Raw genomic sequence first — 12,745 nt, 5'->3', positions numbered from 1 at the left:
AATAATGTACGCGTGACACTTGTAGGGCTCGCCCAATACATCATAGAACACTTTGAAAAATTCGTAAGCAGAGCTGGAGCCACTGAGGGGGGAGTGCTTTCCTTTTTTTTGAAAATCCTTAACAAGCCTGCGGCAAAATCAGACTGATAAGACTCAGCCAGAATCTGTTGCTGAAGCGACAAAGAAAATGAACAGTAATCTGCATGTTTGTGTTTGATATGCCAGGAAGGAACAGCTTTGAGGTGCAGCATTAGAAATGATTGTGTTATCACTACCGAACTGAGTTATTGGGACTTCATTATCTGACAGAGGTTGAGGAAGGTTGCTTTCTTAATGGGAACTGGAAAACAAAGAGTGTCATACCACCCTGGGCGGATGTCTGGTTACTCTACCTCTACCTGTAATCTAGGGTTGCCAACCTCCAGGTACTAGCTGGAGATCTCCTGCTATTACAACTGATCTCCAGCCGATAGAGATCAGTTCATCTGGAGAAAATGGCTGCTTTGGCAACTGGACTCTATGACATTGAAGTCCCTCCCAAAACCCTGCCCTCCTCAGGCTCCACTCCAAAAACCTTGCACCAGGGCAAAGAGGGACCTGGCAACCCTACTTTAATCTGAAATGTTGCCTTCCAGCAAAAGAAGAGGGGGTTGATGGGGGATACGATTGCTCTCTTTAAGTATTGTAAGGGCTGTCCCTTACAGGAGAGCAGGGAAGTGTTACTGTTGGCAGCAGAGGGTAGGACTCACAATAATGGGTTTCAATTGTGGGCGGAAAGGTACCGGCTGGATATTAGGAAAAGTTGTTCGACAGTGGAATCAGCTACCTAGGGAGGTGGTGAGCTCCCCCTCACTGGCAGTCTTTAAGCAGAGGCTGGACAAGCACTTGTCAGGGATGCTCTAGGCTAATCCTGCATTAAGCAGGGGATTGGACTAAATGGCCTGCATGGCACCTTCCAACTCTATTATTCTATGATATACAGGCCTGTATCCTACTACTCCACTAAGACAAGTCTGGAGCCTTCTTCCACCTTAAGGAGTCTTCTTGCAACTTAGGCAGCTCTTCCTCCAATAGAGAGGCTGTTGCTCAGTGACAGAGCATCTCATTTGTATGCAGCTCAGGTTCAATCTCTGATAGCTCCAATTAGAAGGACCAGGTTGATGTGAAGACCTCTAGTTGAGACCCTGATGAGCTGTTGCCAATCAGAGTAGCCAATACTGACCTTGATAGACCAATGGCCTGACTCAGTAGAAGGCAGCTTCATGTGTTCAGGGCTCCTTAGGCTGGAGGAACTTTGTTCAGATGATGCCCACCCATTAGGTGGGGCTGCTGACCATATTGCTTGACTTTTTATGAGTTAGAGAAGCTTTTTTGCAATAGAAATTGGGAGCCCTCATTGCATCAAGTCCACAATCACTTGTATGCTTAACATTGACACCAACCTGAGATTTACTGAGCAGAAAAAGAAAAAAAAAAGATCAGGCTTTCTCTAAAGCTGAGCCAACATGAGAAGCAAGAATCTTCACCATTGTTATTTTCTGTGAAATTTCTTGCAGTCACTGTTTGTATTGCCCATTGCATTGTGAATCAGTTTCAGAGCAGGTTCACACGCACATCATTTGATTACTGTTAGTCTATTTGCTTACTTAGAAGAAGAAGAGTTGGTTTTTATACCCTGATTTTCTTTACTTTTAAGGAGTCTCAAACCAGTTTACAATCTCCTTCCCTTCCTCTCCCCACAACAGACACCTTGTGAGGTTGGTGAGGCTGAGAGAGTTCTAAGAGAACTTTGACTAGCCCAAGGTCACCCTGTGGAGGAGTGGGGAAACCAATCTGGATTACCAGATTAGAGTTCGCCACTCATGTGGAGGACTGGGGAATCAAACCCTATTCTCCAGTTTAGAGTCCACCGCTCTTAACCACTATACCTGTGCCATGCACCCTATGTCATGACTTTCAAGTAGGGTTGCCAGGCCCCTCATCACCACTGGTGGGAAGTTGTTGGGGCGAAGCCTGAGAAGGGTGGGGTTTGGGGAGGGGAGGGACGTCAATGCCATGGAGTTTAATTGCCAAAGCGGCCATTTTCTCCAGGTAAACTGATCTCTATCAGCTGGAGGTCAGTTGTAATAGCAGGAGATCTCCAGCTAGTACCTGGAGATTGGCCACCCTAGTGTGGCACCATCTCAAGCACAAGGAGTCTTTCTTGGAAGGCTTTAGCTATGCAGTAAAATATCACCCATTATGATATAGTTACCACACATTCGTCTATAATCCCTTGGTACAGATGGCCATACATTTTATGGCTTTTCAATACAGAGCATTAAACCCAGGTATATCATTTTCTCATATCCTATTTCTCAGGGATATGTGAAAATCATGTCTGAGGAAAATGCCTAAACAATTCTGGAACACCTCTGTTAATGTGCTGAAAGCATGAGCTCATGCTTAGGGACAAAGGGGCACATGGTTCATCTTCAGTGATGCTTTTTTGGTTGTGTTTCCCAGCATAATCAGATATAAACAAAACCAGAGAGAATTTTATTTTGTGCTCACAAATTCTGTTGTTGATAGTTAAATGGTAGTAGGAAACTTTCATAGCTGGCTATAATTTCTAATACCACAAACTGTAAAAGTGCTGATTGTTTTATAGTGCAAAATCTTTTCAATTAATTTTCAGAGCATAGGGTTTCTAAAGTGCATGTGAAAATAAATGAATTTACCTCATAATATATTTTTATGTTCATGAAGGAACTCTTAGGCTACATATTTAATTTTTAAAACATAATAAAATGAATGATAGTACTTAAGAGAGTGGATTTTGCCGCGTAAATACTTTTATCGTTTGTAAGAAATGAATGTGTGCAAATATTTCATGCAGAAGACATATAAAATCAGATTTTTTAAAAAAGAACATTAAAGCATGATAACTTATAATTCAAGAAACAGAAAGTTATTTTTTTCCAGCTGCCGTTATATGTTTTACAAGCTCAGTAAAACCCACCTTGTTCCATATGAAAGATCTCTATCTGCAATGCAATTGCTCAGAAATATATTGCATTCCGCACATACTAACCCCATCGGTCATCCTCATCATTGCAGGCTGCTTTATCCAGAAAATAGCAAAATAACTTTCATTACAACAGACACTGTGTGTATGAGGACAGAGAAGGTTAGGTACATGACAGTTCCCGGGGAAAAGGTGCAAAGCATCTTTCCTATAGGATTCTCGTCAACAAAGCATTAGCCTACATATCTCAGGAGTAGGAATGAGTGAGTTCCCCAAGCTCTGTTCCTTTATTGTTTCTTTATCTATGCATAAAGAGCTCCGTGGCGCAGAGCGGTAAGCTGCAGTACTGCAGTCCAAGCTCTGCTCATGACCTGAGTTCGCTCCCTACGGAAGTTGGTTTCAGGTAGCCGGCTCAAGGTTGACTCAGCCTTCCATCCTTCCGAGGTTGGTAAAATGAGTACCCAGCTTGCTGAGGATAAAGGGAAGATGACTGGGGAAGGCAATGGCAAACCACCCCGTAAACAAAGTCTGCCTAGTAAATGTCGGGATGTGACATCACCCCATGGGTCAGTAATGACCTGGTGCTTGCACAGGGAACTACACTTACCCTATCTATGCATAGGCATTTGATTCTGGTGGCCTTCCATTCCCCTCCCCTCTCTGGCTTTTTGCCTGAAGAGAATCTAGTATACTCATTTCATGTCAGTATTTAGTGAGACAGTTCATATGTGTTTGCATAAATGAATGCTGAAATGAACCATGCCCCAAGGTTATATGTATACTAGGGATACCTGAAAATCTACTAGTTTGGTTTTGGTAGGCTGTTTGAGATGGACATATTTCTTTCTCCCTATTTGTGTACAGTGAGTGGGTGGATGTATTCAGAAACCTCCCGTGTCTTTGTGGGCAGCACCACTGCAGGGCTATTTTGCGAGTGTCCAGCAACACAACTATTGGACGGAATGATGATAATGAACTCCTGGCAGCCTGACTCAATTGTAAATTGGAGCTAGTTGATGTTGTGTCCAATTAAACCCGGCAGGAAATGTTTGTGCTTTGAGAACGGTCCTTTGTTAATCGCAAAAATAACTGGCGTGAGCATCTTTAAGACTCAATGCCTTTGCTTGAAACTTAAGGCTAAATATCCGTTGGTTCTCTCTTAGTGAATGGTGTGTAACATGCATTTAAAGGAAAATAAGATCACAAGCTGCCCTAAAGAATTGCAAAAGTGTCGTTTTAGTGGTGATGCGTCACCTAAAGGTGAAACCACAGACGCGTCCCCCATAATGCTGGAGGAAAGAAGACCTCATTACCAGAAGTAGGTGGCCAGAGGCCATAGAGGTCAAACAATCAGAGTGCCAATCAACTTAAAGTCTCTAATGAAAATATCTGGAGTAATTTTATGTTTTCTAAACACCGTGCACAATCAATTGTAATTATACTGTTAAGAGCTGTTTTGCGGTATTTTGAAGGGTACTCATGCATCAATAGATTCTAGCGATGATTGCAAAATCTGATTAGATTGGATTTCACAAACAAATCAAGGTCCTCCTCTCCTCTTCGGACTGCCCCTTGGTCTTTTAGATTTGTTTTCCCAAACTGAAATTGCTTCAGATAGCTGCCATTAATTTCAACATAGAACCAGACACTTACTGAACATTTATCCAGCATCGACCCTATCTATGCTTAGTGATGCACCACCATCCTCATAAGGAAGAGACTTGGTGCTAAAAGAAGAAGGGTATCTAAAGGGTATGGAGGTTAAGGTGACCTTTAGAAAGGTATCTTAAGGGTATGAAGGTTAAGGTGACCGCCCTAGTTTATTATTCCCATGTATTCTGGAGCATGTGAAAGGAGCACAAGTGATTAACTCTTTGCTAAAACTAAATGAGACATATATATTTAATTAAAAAACACTCAGTAAATTATCGTATCTTAATTATTTATTTAGTATACTCTTATTCTTCTTTTCTCTTTGGGGGACCCAAAGAAGCTCACAAAAATTTTTTAAACAACTTTCGATTTAAAAAGTGTGAATTGGTACCAAAGCCTGTCTTTTTCAATTTAGTCAAAGGCAGCGGAAAGATTGACAAAAGCCACATAGAGGTGTTTAGTAGAGCCTTTTATGCAGTGCATAGCTAAAGGCTGCAGTATCAGGCACTGATTGATGGTACTTTGGCCTTTTCTAAAGTCAGCTTGCTCAGGGAAAATAATCTGGTTATCTAACTTCCCAGTCTTCCAATTTTCTCAGTAAAAAAATTACTGCACAGTTTGGCAGCAATATCTAACAGGCTTATGGGGCGATAGTTATGGGGGTCCTGTTTATTACCCCTTTTACGTATTGGGACAACTATACTTTGCTTCTAGCTGACAGGGAAAAGTCCAGAGGAGTTTATCTGAGTGAACACTCTTGCTAAGAGAGGGGGCCTACCAATCTGAAAATTGCTTTAAAAGCTCTTAAGTAAAGGTAAAGGTCCCCTGTGCTAGCACCGGGTCATTCCGGACCCATGGGGTGACATCACATCCCGACGTTTCCTAGGCAGACTTTTGTTCATGGGGTGGCTTGCCAGTGCCTTCCCCAGTCATCTTCCCTTTACCCCCAGCAAGCTGGGTACTCATTTTACCGACCTCGGAAGGATGGAAGGCTGAGTCAACCTCGAGCCGGCGACCTGAAACCAACTTCCGTTGGGATCGAACTCAGGTCGTGAGCAGCGCTTTTGACTGCAATACTGCAGCTTACCACTCTGCGCCACGGGGCCCTTAAAAGCTCTTGGGGTGGGGTTCATATCTTCTCCAGTGGCCTTGCAAGATGAAAGGGCGGCAATTAGGCCCCTTAATTCAGATATTGAGACTGCAGACTGTATGGGAAAGTAGTTTGAATCCCTGTACTGTCTTTAGTGTGAGAGGCTCCAAAGACCCGTCTAAAATTACGGTGCCAGCCTTTAGCTGTCAGCTGAGCATCTAACAATGGGGATGTTTTATCCATTCGTAGGGATTCCAAATCCCAAAACCTTGTCTCATTTATTTAATGTACTGCAAGACCTAATCCCTCCCATAGAGATCTGGCATAAGCGATCTTCTTCTGTTTCAGTGAATGTTTATAGGCGGATCTTTCCTTACTATGCACCAGTGTAAGTTAACATGGGGCTCATGGGCTTAGAAGGGTGTTTACTCTACTTAGGATGGCCCTGTCAATGCCTTTGGTTATTTGCTCCATTTATAGCTCATCATTCTCCAAAGGAAGGTTACAGGTTCACATTTTAAAAAAATCAAGCATAAAACGTACACACAGAACCAAGTTTTCAAAAACAATAACAACAAAACCTTAAAATACTTCCAAAGGTTACAATTTTTCCATTTCCAACAGGAAAATGCCTGCTCTGAGGCCCAATGCCCCCCCCCCCACATTAGACACTAGGACCGTGGGAGACAATGGCGGCAACACTGTAGATTTCGCCTCCTAGTCTCTACATTAAGACTGGATGCCAAGATACAGCATTGCCTTAAATCTTAAGGGTGTGTGTGCACTGGGCCTGCCCCAGGCAGCTGCAAGAGAGGAGATGAGGAGGTAGGTTCCTTCCTCCTCTCAAAACCCCACAGCACTGCTTCCACCTTGTCCAGCACCCACCAGGCCAAAGTGGTGGTTAGGGTTGCCAGATGCATGTTAATGCAGGCAATTGCCTGCCGATTAACAGTCCTGCCTGCCACCCCTCAGCTGGCCTGTGGGGGAAGCAGGCCAGCTAAATGGGGAGGGGACGATATATGGCATTATGCCCTATTGAAGCCCCTCCCCTCATCAAACCCCGCCCTCCTCGGGCTCCACCTCCAAAGTCTCCAGGCATTTCCAAATCCAGACCTGGCAACCCTATTGGGGACCCGTGCCCCTGAACATCATGGGCAGGTCCCCAGTTCAATTGCAGTTGTATGTGCTGCTTTTGCCCCTGCTGGTGCATTCTCGAAACTTACTGAACTGAGCCACAGTTCCCAGGCAGCAATATAAGAAAGTGCAAAGTATTTGCCCTCCAATTTAGAACATTAACGGAGTACAGATTAATATGAACACACTTGGCTTGAGGAGTCAGCCAGGCAAAATGGTCAAGACTGGAATGCAAGAGAGACAATTGAGCTTCCCCACCATCAGATCCAACAAAGCTCAGGAGCCCCAATTATGTGAGGTTTGATGTTTAAAGCACATAATGGGTGCTTCTGCTTGGTATGGGTCCTGTAGGTCAAGCTCTTAAAGGCTGTCTTGAAGAAGAAGAAGGAGAAGGAGAAGGAGAAGAAGAAGAAGAGTTGGCTTTTATATGCCGACGTTCTCTACCACTTAAGGGAGACTCAAACTGGCTTACAATCACCTTCCCTTCCCCTCCCCACAACAGACACCCGGTGAGGTAGGTGTGGTTGAGAGTGTGTGACTAGCTCAAGGTCACCCAGCTGCCTTCATGTGGAGGAGTGAGGAAACAAATCCAGGTCACCAGATTAGCCTCTGCCGCTCATGTGTGGGAGTGGGGAATCAAACCCAGTTCTCCAGATCAGATGCCACCATTCCAAACTACTGCTCTTAACCACTACAGCATGCTGGCTCTCAAGGGGATTGTCCATCACTCAGTGGGAGAGCATTAAATTTGTTTGCCGAGATTTGTATCAGAGATTCAGTGATGGATATGTCCAATCAAAGGTTTGTAACTGGAAAAGCAGCGAAAGTCCCCTTACTAATGAAAGATGGCAGTATCAAGCTACATGAACCAGTGGTCTGATTAAGTAAGGAAGCTGAATGTGCTCAAGAAGGCATGAGGCTCCTTTGTGCAGGTTTTATGGTTTGGGATCTCTCTCTCTCTCTCTCTCTCTCTCTATTTCTCTCTCTGAGCAGTGAAATCCTTCTATTTTTTCCCAAGAAGAAGGAGAGGTGAAATCCCAAAGGAGTGCTTCAGCGTGTTATTGGCGATAACTAGTTATTTTATGCTTTTCAGGTTTTCAGGTGGTGTTTTGTATTCTGGCTCAACTTGAAGTTATCGTTAAATAACAATGGAGTGCATTTATTTTTATTACACAAGCTACTGGGCAGTTAGCATAAATTTTTGTGTCTGAGTTGTTTACTATTCTGGTATTTGAGTTTTATACCTTTCCTTGCTCAAAGATATATATCTCTCTGTTCCCTCTTTAAGGCTACAGTCCGAAGCACACTTATCCAGGAGTAAATTCTATAGAAATCAGTGGGTTTCATTGCGAAGCATCTGTGAAAATGGATGAGATGTAAAATCATATAAGGACATTTGAAGTTCTGTGTACATATCAGACAGGTTCCCTCAAGCATGCTTGCTTCTTATAATATCATTTTTACTTCCTTACATGGCCTGTTATACCAACACACTTAAATGTGATTTTTGTGCATGTCTGGAAATCAGTATGGTACAGTGGTGGAGTAGACAGCCCAGCTCTGAGTTGTGGCCAGGAGCACTGGTATGTGTGCTTGTGTGTGTATTTCATGATGTGATGACATCACTTACAGCTAGGAACCCAGAAGTTAAACAATATTCTAGGCTGTCCCTCAATCTCTATGTTAAAAACCATAGAGATTGGGGAAATTCATAGAGGGTTGCCTCATTGTGCAATGACATTTCCTCCACTCAGCACCAGTATGAGATGTGGAGTGCTGGTGAGGATTTGCCTGATAAAAGTGGGCAAATGGCAACCCTATGCAGTGTCCAGAACAGTTCACATCTGGTGCCCAGGCTCTGATCTGTTTTCAGCCATAAAACCTGCTATGTGGTAAGTCACTGTTTACTTCACAGAAGTTGTAGAACATGTATGAACTATTTAACTTTGGAAGCCTCAGTGTTAGGGTTACCAGATACCAGGTAATGGAGGGCAATTGATTGCCAATTAAGGGGCCACCTGCCACCCCTCAGCTGGCCAGCAGGAGGAAGAAGACCAACTGAAGTGGGGGATTAACATCACTTCCAGGTTTATCCTAGAAGGGACTGGGACTCTCTACAACACCCCCCCCCCAAATCTCTATGGTTTCCATAGAGTTTTTGGAGGAATGTGCTAGAGCGTCCCCATCACTTCCTGGGTAAATCCGGAACTGACAGGGATGCTCTAGCACATTCCTCCAAACTCTCAATGGAAACCATACAGTTTTTTTGGGGGGTGCTAGAGCATCCCCTCCACTTCCTGGAGAAAATTGCCACTTTGGCAATTGGACTCTCTGGCAATGAAGTCTCTCCCCTCCTCAAACCCTGCCCTCCTCAGGCTCTGCCCACTGTGGGCTTGCCAGCCAAGGCAGCCACCACCCCAACTCCCGATCTGGGCTGGCAAGGCATGGCCCAGCCCAACCATGTGACATTTATGTCTTATCTGGCCATCATAACAAATGATTTTGACACCCCTGATATAGAGGTTAAATCAGAGACATTCTCAGGATCAGACTAGGGTTGCCAAGCCCCCAGGTCCCATTGATCGCCACGGTTCTGAGTGGCCCCGGGGGGAGGATAAAGAAAAAAGCAGCCTTGAGTACTTATCAGAAGTTGATACAGGAAGTGGCAAGTGTAGCTCTAGGAATCTCCAGGAATTCTATAATTTTTTAAATGCCTTCTCACCTCTAGCTGCCAGGCCTTGCCTGGCAACCCTGGAACAGACAAGTAGCGATCTCCTCAAGCAAGGAATTGAGTCGGTTTTACAAAGAGTTTGTTCTTGCTGTTTATCTTCTCATTTATTCATGGCCTTTGTTGCTTCCGCAGAAATAAAAGAAGTAGGCGGAGAGGCAGCAGTGACAGCATACTTCCCTGTACAGAGAGCAATCAATCAGAATTATGATCAGGAAGACAAGAACCATATTGCCTCTTCGACTCGTTCCCATTTTACCTGAAATTGGCATGTTAAAACTACTTGCTTGGCCACTACCACACTGGCAGCTGGCAAGGAGCTACAGACGTTGTATCATAAGCTGGCATACTGCTTGTTGGGCATCCGTAGGCCACTTTATAGTGCTGACAATCCTTTGAAACACTGACAAGCAACAGGAAATAAATACGCCCCCTTCTTCCACAGAGCATTTAACCGTGCTTGAGGTTTGTAGCCGCTGGTTCATAGAGCCTGATATGTGATTCAATTGGCAGTTTACAACGTGTGTCTCCATGACAGGTAGTGAGGTAGCTGGGCGTCTTGTTATGTAAATATTTCTGTTCATATCTCACAAGAAAAAAATACTACATATCCTTCAAACATGAAGCAAAACGATAAGAGAAATGGAGGTTTGATTTCTGATTTATATATATATATATATATATATATATATATATATATATATATATATATATATATATATATATATATTGTGGATTAGAATGTGATGAGCAGATGAGCCAGCACAGAGAATGGGTAATTCATGATGCTAATATCCATAATTGTGATTATGGCTGACGGACAAATTAAATTTGTGGAAGTAGCTGCTCAGAACACGCAGGAAAGCTTCATTTATTTCTCAGAAAGTATTTAAAAAGTAGAGCTTATCAGAAGAGGAAAAAATATTGAAAGAGATAAATGGCTGTAGATTATCTTTAAGAACTTGTTAGGACTTTTTTTAAGCCCAGCAGGGGGGGGGGGGAGAATATATATCAGTTTTATTCCCCAAAGCATTGAGGATTTCCCATCAGTACCTTAACTTGGAGTTGATTTTAAGACTTCCATGGTAAAATAATCCCAGCTATAGACCAGAAGTTGTCAAAAGCTTGTGAGATAGTTATTGAAGTCAGTAAAGTTCAACAGCAACATTATAGTAGGAATGTGAATATATTACCTCCAAATCATCAACTCACTAGACCCAGTCTCAAGGAGATTTCAAGGTCTGTCTCCATTTGTTTCTGTACACAGTGGGGCTTTGAAGGCTCCAGCCTCCCCCACCCCCACCATGCTACAAGCCCGGAAATGCCTCTTCTCGCAGTGGCATGGCTACACTACTTTTTTGGGTGGGGTAGCCCTGTTGTTTATAATGGGGGATTTTTTGTCTTTTTTAAGTTTCATTTTGTGGCCAAGGATCTTCTGTGGCTGCGGTGTGGTTGCACTGCTCCGGGCCGTCGAACTACCCCTTCTTTGGATTGTGCGGCCCATGTATGCGACTACTCTAAAGTACTATGCAAATGCTAAATTGCAGTATTATTAGCAAGTATTAAGTATACATTTTCAGGCATGTGAGTAATATGGAGTCTGTTCCTTCGGTCAAAGTTATCAGATTTCAGTCAAATGATAAATTAGGTTAAATGTCATTTTAATCTAATTGACTGGAAGTAAAGGCTAACAGGTCACTACTAATTGTGTGCTTTTTAAAAAAAGATACAACTGAACCAGAACTAGGGGTCTTTGACATATTAGACATGTTAGAATGCTTGATCAAATTTCTATTGGCCTTATGTATGTATTCAGTGATCCAAACACACACCCCATGATCACTAGCAAGGAAACAATTCTTCTTACAGAGAAATAAGAGAATGTCACTTTGCAACAACCCTGTTCACTTTAACTGAACAGTAAGCATATTTCTGTCATCTAGTAATTGCAATAATTATATTGTGTGAAGCTGTTGTCTCTTTTGAAACACATACTCATACAGGGAATCACCCTTGTAATGTTTTGCTCTTTTCTGAGACCTGTTAATAGGGTTGCCAGGTCCCTCTTCACCACCGCCAGGAGGTTTTTGGGGTGGAGCCTGAGTAGGGTGGGGTTTGGGGAAAGGAGGGACTTTAGTGCCATAGTCCAATTGAATTTTTTTTGTCCAGGTGAACTGATTTCTATCAGCTGGAGATCAGTTGTAATAGCAGGAGATCTTCAGCTAGTGCATGGAGGTTGGCAACCCTAATAGAGAGGCATCCAAGATCACTCCCAAAGACAATTTGAAAACCCCTAGGAGGGCAGAATATTAAAAGTAGAGACGATCAATAAGACGTTGGAGGAAAAGAACCCAAACCATCAGGCATAAATCATGAACAGTGTGGTAGGAATTGTACAATTTGGGGCAGCGTTCTCAAAAATAAGCAAAAAAATCTGAGGATCTTCCGCTATCACATGCAAAGTAAAATCCCTAGGCATTATCCTTGGAATAGACCCTTCTGCTTTCTCTTTCTCTTGTTACTATGGAGGTCTGATTATCCCTTTTTGCAAACATCTGTCTCTTTGTCATACAAAATTAAAAATTATTCTCTTATTAATGGTTTTTATTGAACCACTAAACAATCCAGGGTTCGCCAACAATTTACCTAAATTCTCCAACAGTAATGTGCAGAGTATTTATTTAGGAATCCCACAAAATCAGAAAACAAACAAAATACCACTGGCATCTCCAGTATATAATTAATATTACAGTTTATAGAAAAATCCCACAGCTGTTGTGAGAAGCATCCCCAGGCTGCCAGCCAGCAGACAGTTCTTTTTAATGGGGTTAAATAAATGTTTCCTGCTATCTTGATGTTATCTAGCTTCATTATTATGCCAAAGCTAAAATAAGGTAATAGTTTCTGTTATTCTTTTTTAAAAGCAGCACGTATTTTAATATTTGGGGCACTTAACCATGGACCACTTAATGTATAGCATCTGACTTTAAAAAAGGAGTGCATTGATTTTGCACAGCAAAGCAAAGTAAGTGACCTTGGGTTGGATCCAGCCAGTTTTCCTGCCAGTAAAAAAGGCATGGACAACAGCCATGTGAGTATGGTTGCCAGCCTCCAGGTACTAGCTGGCAGCCCT

The sequence above is a fragment of the Euleptes europaea genome, chromosome 16, assembly GCF_029931775.1.
Source record: "Euleptes europaea isolate rEulEur1 chromosome 16, rEulEur1.hap1, whole genome shotgun sequence".
Lineage (NCBI taxonomy): Eukaryota > Metazoa > Chordata > Lepidosauria > Squamata > Sphaerodactylidae > Euleptes > Euleptes europaea.
The sequence above is the reverse complement of the archived record's forward strand: the minus strand, read 5'-3'. Positions refer to the sequence as shown.